Raw genomic sequence first — 9,084 nt, 5'->3', positions numbered from 1 at the left:
GTGTGTGTGTGTGTGTGTGTGTGTGTGTGTGTGTGTGTGTGTGTGTGTGTGTGTGTGTGTGTGTGTGTGTGTGTGTGTGTGTGTGTGTGTGTGTGTGTGTGTGTGTGTGTGTGTGTGTGTGTGTGTGTGTGTAAGAGAGGGAGCTTCCCTGGGAGGCCTTCTGCACTGCACCACGTCACGCCACTTACGGAGCTCAGAGACGTCCCCGCCCACCAGCCAGTGGCCAATGAAACGTAGGCTGGGGACGGCTCCCAGGCCACACCCACTGCAGAGTAAGCAGAGATTGACGGGTGGGAAATCCAGCCACACGGGACACAGAAGCTCATACTGAACACAAAGCACTCATTTGGCTCGGTCGTGGACCTTGGGGAAAAACAACCTCTCCTTTTCATGCATGTAAAGGAGCTACTTAATACAAATCTTTTATCATAGTACGATGTGATTACGTGCAGGGTGGTAAACTTTGGAAAAACGTTTTGTAAATAACCCTCATGTTTTAATGGTAACCTAAACTTAGGGGACCTTCATCCTAACTTTCAGAACTCTTAAAGTAAAATGTATTTGTTATTTTTTTTTAGTTAAGTGTCAGCTTCCTAAAATTATGTTTTTATTGTTTTGAAAATAGAATTAAACAGGCGCTCGTTCTGGGAAGGAGTCATGTTTGACCCCGACCATAATGGTTGTTTACTGCTGAAGGACTGGCTCTCAGCCAGAAAAAGTGGATGTTAAGCTGGCTCCAACTCTCTCTTTGTCTCGAGCAAAGCCTCGCTAACGTCAGTAACAGTGAGTTAAGTTAATGGGATCAAGAAGACCATCCTCCACTTGAATTTTGCCTCTTAGTAATCAAAGCTTGGCATCTGAATGGACAGAAACCAAAAGTAATTATTGAATTGTAGAAAATGTTCTTTCTTACTTTACTCACAGTTCGATTGAATTGGTAGCACTACTGGGAAATACATGCTTGTTGTGGAAAAACAAAGAAAAGTAACAACATAGCTTTCTTGTGACTGTCAAGATACTAAATAATATATATATTTTTTAACTTATTATACTTTAAGGTTCTATGGTAGGTCCAACACTAACCCTTCCCGATAAAAGATAGTCAGAAACTGGGTCGTTATGGTGACAAAGGGCATGATTTGTAAAGTGATGAGCCAAGTATCCTGAGGAAAAAAGATGTTGTTCATGTAAGATAGTTTACTCTTCCTTTTTCTTCTTCTAAAACTTTGCCCTGATATGCCCCCACTGCTTTCCTTTCCCGGCTCTCAGCACCTGTTTTAAACAAATATTCACTGACATGTAGGCCTCCGTCACCAAGGTCGCGTTGTACTGGCGTACGTCTGTGCTGGCCACATTTCTTACTACCAAGGCTGACCAAAGCCTGGACTCGCAGTAGTGTGACTCAAGTGAAACGGCTCATTTTCATTTCAATACTGGGCAACAACTGACTGTGCACTGATCATTCAAGAGATCAACCATACCGTAAAGGTAATGCTCTCTCATCTGTACTTGTGATAAAGTTGTGCCAGAAAACAGTTAGTCAGATTAACATTTCTAACTCTGTCATTGTAAAAAAAAACAAAAAAAAAAAACATTCTGCTCGTATAAAGTTGCTGCTTCCACAGTCTGAACAAAACATCGCGCTGAAAAGTGAAAGTAGATTTGGATTTTAAACACCTCCGCCGTGTTGACACTGATTGACCCCTGCAGGGTTTCTGCTCCTGGATGCAAGCGCACACTCACGCATGCTCTCCTGTGGTTACGGCGTTACCATAGTAACACGACCATCAGCCGCAGAGTGGGTGACACCTGGATATTTTTATAGCTCGCCCTTGTGTGTGTGTGTGTGTGTGTGTGTGTGTGTGTGTGTGTGTGTGTGTGTGTGTGTGTGTGTGTGTGTGTGTGTGTGTGTGTGTGTGTGTGTGTGTGTGTGTGTGTGTGTGTGTGTGTGTGTGTGTGTGTGTGTGTGTGTGTGTGTGTGTGTGTGTGTGTGTGTGTGTGTGTGTGTGTGTGTGTGTTTGACGGTGCAGTTGGTTCACGTGTGCCGGGGAGAGATTGGTGTTCCAAAGCAAGACGTGCGAGAGAGAGAAACTGTGCAAAACGGATTGAATAGAAGACGAGATTGTTGATGAAATGCAGCAGAGTCTCCCTGACGATGTTCGCAGAGGTGCTGTATGTGGGGCACTATGTCTCCTCCAGTCTTGGAGTGAATAAGGTCGCAGCAGTGATGATCAGGCTGCCTTCCCAGAACTTCTGCATGAAAGTTTGGCTACTTGTCACAAAAGCTGATGGCTGTGTGATGGCGCCAAAGTCCTCTTGGGTCCCTGCAACTTTAGAAGATTAAAGAAAATGCAGTAGGGGGGAAAGTGCTGATCTTGATAAAAAGTGACACCGTTTGTTCGCACTTTAAGTGCTGTTGTTGGCAAATTATGTACTAAGGTTAAAACCTTGTTTGATTTATATATCCATTTTAGTCAAATATATATTTGTTGAACGAGAATTCCATTGTGGTGGCTGGTAGTGTCCCCTCATTGTGTGTGTGTGAGCGGGAATTTCTCCAACTGTTTTAAGCATGGAAAAGCATGCCTGATAGACACTTCTATTAAGGTCAGATAGTTAAAAAAGTTGACACATCCAGTCATTTTATCCCAGTTATGGTTCCTCAGGAGCCAAGATCGCTGGTATTATCATTGAAAACACTATCTGAAAACGAGATAAGCACTCAGTCACTGGAGTGGATTCCTGAATAGTTAGCATATACAAAAAAAAAAATGCAAATGCTTAGACTGGTTAATACATTTTCTGATATTGTATAGTGATCTGCAAAGTATCTCTGCTTCAGCTTGTGTAAATCTAAGAAAGAAATATGAGGGACTGGAACAGAGAACTTTCTACTATCGGGTATTTTGAGCTGCTGCCAGACTAGTAGTGCACGCCTGTATTCTATTCTATTTATCAAGGTAACATTTGAACAGGAACATATCCAAACTAACTTTGGGCAAAAGGCGTGGTGTGGACTGTACAAGTATTAATTCCATTATCAATAAACACACGAGCCAATTTTAAGCCCCCCTATAACGGGACATTTATGGTTCTGGATGATGGGAGGACCCCTAGAAAACTTGCACAGGATCAGGGACAACATAGAAAGCCTCCTAATCAGAACTGGAGCTGGGTCTTTTTCCTGTGAGGCTGGAAACGGGTCCAGTCATTGCTCCACTGTGCTGCCATGTGGAAGCAGTACTAGAGATGGGGCCGATCCGATCCAGTATCGGTATCAGGTTCCGAAACCAACATATTTCACGGATCGGAAATTTTCCATCTATGTGCTTTACTGTCTGCTGAAATGACTCCACAAGTCTTTCCCTGCTGGTTGCTTTGCTCGCTGGCTGCAAAATATGGAATGGATTTCAGCTCGCCAAGGAGAATGACACCGACAGTGGCATCAAAACATTGAAAAGCAGCTCCTCCACGTTGTCGCAGGCGATTCAGACCTCCTTGAAGCTGCCCCCGACGACACAAAACTTTGTGAAAATAGTCCCAATCATTCGTGGAAACATTGCTGTTAATGCTGCATTGCTAAAGAATTCCCCCAAGGATTAATAAAGTGATTCTGAGGTTTCAAAGATATAACAAGTTTATCATGAGATGATGACCTCATGTAGACCCCCGTATTGTCCACATTGAGCAAAAATTGTTTGAACTGCTTCTTTTCTGACCTTATACTAACCTCAAGTTGCCTTTTGGGAGAATACATGCATACATTCGTATATTTCATACTTTCCTGTAGAGAGGAGTTTATTACAGCCTCATATAAAATCAACAATAAAGATATTAAACCAAACGGCGCTGGTATTTTGAATAATATCTGTATCGGTAGATATCAAAATTCAAGTATCGGTATCGGTGAAAAAATGTGTATCGGTGCATCCCTAAGCAGTACCACTACAATTACTCTTCTTTTTTAAGTTTTCTATTAAAGAATAAATATAAGCATTCAAACCTAAAAAAATATATGTATATATATATATATATCAACACATCTGGTTGAATTGCGTCGATCTACTGGCAGGTCGTACGAAGTGTGAGATTGACTTGACTCTGCGCCGCCCATAGGAACAAACAAAGTTCTAGAATGGGTAGCAGAATATTTTTTGGTGTGTTTGCTTTTTTTTTAATCATGCAAAAGTTTGGATTTTGGCTCACTTTCAACCTTTATTTGAGATGCAACGTAGACGGTGTCAATACTAAATTGACTTGAAAGATTACTGGTAATTTACAGAAGTCATCAGGTGAGTCGTCACTGCGTTACGTTCCAAAGCATCCCTCTGGTGACGGGTTACAGACAGGAGGGATTATGATCACATCTGGTACTCAATGCATTGGAATGAACTACATCTAAAATTGGGTTAAGCCACAAAATTGTCTGCTACCTAAAGCCAGCATAGTTCATTTGAGCTGTTGGAATGATTGCTTCAGAAACTCTTTAATCTGATTGCCGACTCTACCTTTCTGCTGTTAAACATGCTATTCGTACATTATGTCCTTTTTTTGGTTACATTTTACAGCTTTGTATCAGTTGGCGTTCTGTCAGAAATTCATCAAGCAGTTACTGCTTTTGGAAATGTGGTAAAAAGCTGTCCTCTGGATCCATATTTAGTCTTTGTACCAGCCCAGCAAAAGTAGCGCTGCTCTGTTGCTATGCAGAACATACCAGGCACTCACAGTGCAGCACTTTGCTTTGCTCTAGAGGAGCCGCGTGATGAGATTTAAATTAATTCTGCGACGGTCCGAAATCCTGCCTCTTCCCCCCTCCTCCTGTTGGGACACGTTGTATTAATGGTGGTGCTGCTTTTGTGTACACACACACACACACACACACACACACACACACACACACACACACTGCCCTCCTCTCACTGCAGTGGCTGACTTGTGGAACAAGCAGTCAGGAGGGAGAACACACTCCAAAAACAAGCGCGCGGGAGGCAGAACACACCCCGTACAGCAAGGCGGCGAGCGCACTCCCTCGTGTTCTCACCCTGCGAAATGAATGATTGTGCTTTGGAGTTTTTGTCAAAGTTACAAAGTGGAGTCATTGTTCCGATCCATTTTGGGACGGCTCGTGGTTTCTACGCTGCTGGTTACTTTTAGTGCTCCGGTGCGACTGGATGGTTTTGTACTTCATGCTTGGCTTCAAGTGCGGGAACTGCGGAGGTTGCCATTCATACGCCTTTGTGTTTTGTGACTGGACGCCTGCAGACTCTCGCGCTCTTGTTGGCCGTGTAGTCGCTCTTGTCAGATTCTCTCAGTTGTTGGGCTGCATCGTGTTTAGTAGAGAGCTGTGGCTTCAGACCTATTGTTTTACAGAGCAAACGTCCTCCACACCTGCACAGACTGGTTATGTCATGTAACTTTTATAGATCATTACACAACATTATTACCTGAGTTACTATCTCTGAAAATAAATAAGCAACCTTTAACCTTACTGTATCAGTTCCCATAGCTATCCATAGGAAGCGTCTTCATGTATGATTGCGTCAATCGAGATTAGCCAGAGGTGCGCGTATTGACAAGGTGGCAACCGGATAATTTCCTCCTGATGGATCATTTTTCTACCAAACACATGGGCATCAGAGGCTCCCACTGGTTCTCCAAAATGCCAGTTTTTTTAAGCGTTATCTGAGACTCTTTTATCCCCCGCCACTCTTTGAGATTACGTTAATGACACCCAGAAATAGGAGCCGAGTTTAGTGTGCTGCTGTGACTCATCTGTTCACCGCCATTCCCTCCTCACTGCTGTTTGAATAGATGTCCTTCCCATATAGCAGCCGTTATGTTTCTGTCATATTAGATCATCTGTCTGTCTTCATACATTAGACAGGCTCAGTGGCATGCTGGATTTGTATTGATTCCCCCTGTGTTCTCTCCCAGTATGTATGCCTGTGTGTCGCTTAAACTGATTACTGCCACGGCTGATAAATGCATTTGCTGCCTGGCAGCATTGGACCAAACTCCTTCAGAAGGAGGGCTCTGCAAATCTAATGCACCACAATCAGACAGACAGACGGGCAGGCAAAGGGGCTGCCAGGCTGAGTATTCATACAAGTTTAATGAGCATCCAGACAGTGGGGAGTTTGTGGCTCCGGCACCGAACTCGCTCTGCACACAGACACTGATGGGCCGACGAGGTTACACACACACTAACGAACAGGTGGGAGGCTGACCGTTTGACCTAGGTTATGAAAGCAGGCAGGTCTGAGCTCAGAGTCCACCATTAATTAACATTTTTGGATACTGAGAGTGAAGTTGAAGATGTCATGTGGAAAACTCAGACAGCCCGACCAGCGCTTTTCTTTTCTGCTCAGACGTTTACAGCCAAGTAATCACACAGCTCAGACCGAGAAGAATTCTTCTTTCAAGGACCCCAGACAATCTCATTAGTTTTCAGTCCAAAAAGAAAAACACAGAAGCCTGTTAGTGGGGCCGTCTTGAACGTATTATTTTGAAGTTTGAGTGACTGCTGCGTCGAGCTCTGCTTTGCCGTGGTTATTAATCGCTCTTCTGTTTTCCATGATGGCATTCAGGGCTCCCCAAGTGCTGAGCCGCGGCAGCAGGAGAGCCACCCCTCCCTCCTCCGCTGGAAACGATAGAGCAGCGAGAGGAAGAGGCCGTCGATGCCGGTGCACCCTCTGTGTTCGTCTGTATTTACACAGGTGCTTCTCTTTGTTTGAGGCCGTCGGCGCACATGTTTAACTTGACTGCAACGACTCAAACTGCAGAGTTGCTTGTGTTTGCATTGTGTAAGATAGTGTTTAAAAGTTTTCTTTGTGTGTTGGCTTCTGCTCAAAGATCTTGTTACTTGTTACTTCTTGTGTAATTAATGTAATAGTAGAGCCACAGCGCTGCTGTCTGACTGTTATCAGTTACCATTTCCCTAAACTGCTGCTTACTGCAGAACAATCACCGTGTTAATCTTGTTAAGCCTAAACTCACTGTTTACACAACAGCGTTTTTAAGTGACATGATACATGACCGCTGAAAACTGCTCCCGTGGTGCAACTTTTTGACAACGCTCAGACTCCCTCGACTCGTAAACGGTGGAAAAGGCAACTCTGGAAACGCTCGGGCTCCATCTCCATGTAGACGGTGGAAGCGCTGCTCTTGTGCATGCCACCACCACCTTAGTAAATGTACTTCTCCACAAGCACGAGTAGATGGACAATAGCTTGATTGTTTTTACATACAAGTGCCTGTGTACTCGCCATTGTTAATGGTTCTTGCATATTGTTCTCTGTGCACATGCATGTGTGTTTTCATAACAAAAACAACCAACAGTAGCCACTCATGGCATGTCATGCTAACTTCATCGTGTAAATGTCGCTTAAACTATCTTAATTGATGTATAACTTCACCAAATTGTAATGAGTAAATCGTGAAGAATCTGGGGGTCATCCCCATTAATTTCTGAGAAGAAATCTTTTGATTTAAAAGCTCAGAGAAGTAGAGAAAGCAAATGACAATGCATACAAACACATCTTTCTAATTTCACAATAAAGAGAAAACAGGTTCATACAGTCAGAGAATGAAGGAAACAAAAACCAACATGATGTTTTTCTTGTGATCAGTTCTATATGAACTCTGCAAATGGGAGCGAACTCTTCATATGATTCAAGTACATTTCTGAAGTGTTTTGGATGAACCCTTGATGCTGGCATTTATTATTCTCAGGAGCATTCAAACTGCACTACCCTTTAAAAAAAAAAAAAAAAAAAAAGAGTCTCTAATCAAATACTGATTTTCAGTTGCACCACACTGGTTGTGATCACTTCTTTTTTAAGAAATGATTCAGCATGCACTTTGTTAGTATGCTAACCAGAATCTGATTTCATCCACCGAGCTTCAATAAGAAACTATTCGTCAATACTGAGTAGCTGCTGAGCTACGCGGCAGTTGCCATAACGTACTGATGCAGATGTTGCATAAATGGGATTGCTCATCGTGTCTCCGCTCTGTTTGTGTGGGTTCCTCACAGCAGTGGGAGGTAAAAGTCCAGCTCCGGCTTCATGGTTCTTCTCCTCCACTCCGAGTTGAAGTGTTGGGGCTGTTTCAGTTGCAGCAGGAGTTGGGCAGGTCACGTGAAGAGACACTTCACATGCAGCTGACAGATGCATCTCCCACTCCTGTGTGCCAGATGTTTGCCACACGTCTGGATCTTTGAGGGAAGGCCGAGTTCGAGGGCACAGAGACTTGAGTGGTGCACTAATGGGATCGACTACGCCGCCAGGGCTCCGACACTTTGTGAGCTCCGGTGTGTAAATGCAATCTGAATTCAAAAGTGGTGAGAAGAAGAGTTCAGGGATTTGGGAGCGGAGGAATCTTTTGCTCTCGTGTTGTTCACACTGTGGAAGTCGAGCCACCTCTTCGTGAGTGCTCCTTGACCTTCCCCAACAGCTCTCTGTGAGTCGAGCACAAGAAGCCCTGGAAGAAATGCACCAGCGCACGCACACATCCTGCAGGAACGTACTGTCACAAGCCACAGAAATACGCACAGACTCATATTTATTCATACTCTCCGAGGAATCTACTTTTTAGTCGCTCCAAACAACACCAAGACACAGTCCCACACTGCGGAGTGACGCCTTCGTATACAGCCCCCTGTCACTGTCACGGATGTAGCTGCCACTCGACTACAGCGCTACGTCCACAGTTGCTATAGCGACGCCATGGTAATGAGCCTGCATTCTAATGACGCCTCAGTGGGTTGTTCGAGGAGTTGAGATATCTCGGGACAATGAGTCGGCGAGCTCCGTGACAGCGTTCGGGCCTTGAAGGGCACCGAGCCGTTTGATCAATGCGCGGTTGTCGGAGGGGCTTGGAATTTAAGCATGCAACACCTTTACATTATCACAACGCCACGGACCCGACAGAGGGGGTCTGAAGGTCGCACACTTTAAATACTCACCTGCGATGTTGCCGCTGCGCTCCACACTCGAGTAACGTCGTCCACGCACGACATTAATCCTGAACTCGTCTTCAGCGCTTACTTGGTTTTATGGAAGCTCATTACATCCTGATAGAGGA

This window comes from Lipophrys pholis (genome assembly GCF_963383615.2).
Source record: "Lipophrys pholis genome assembly, chromosome: 9".
NCBI classification, from domain to species: Eukaryota; Metazoa; Chordata; class Actinopteri; order Blenniiformes; family Blenniidae; genus Lipophrys; species Lipophrys pholis.
This window is presented reverse-complemented; position numbering follows the sequence as displayed.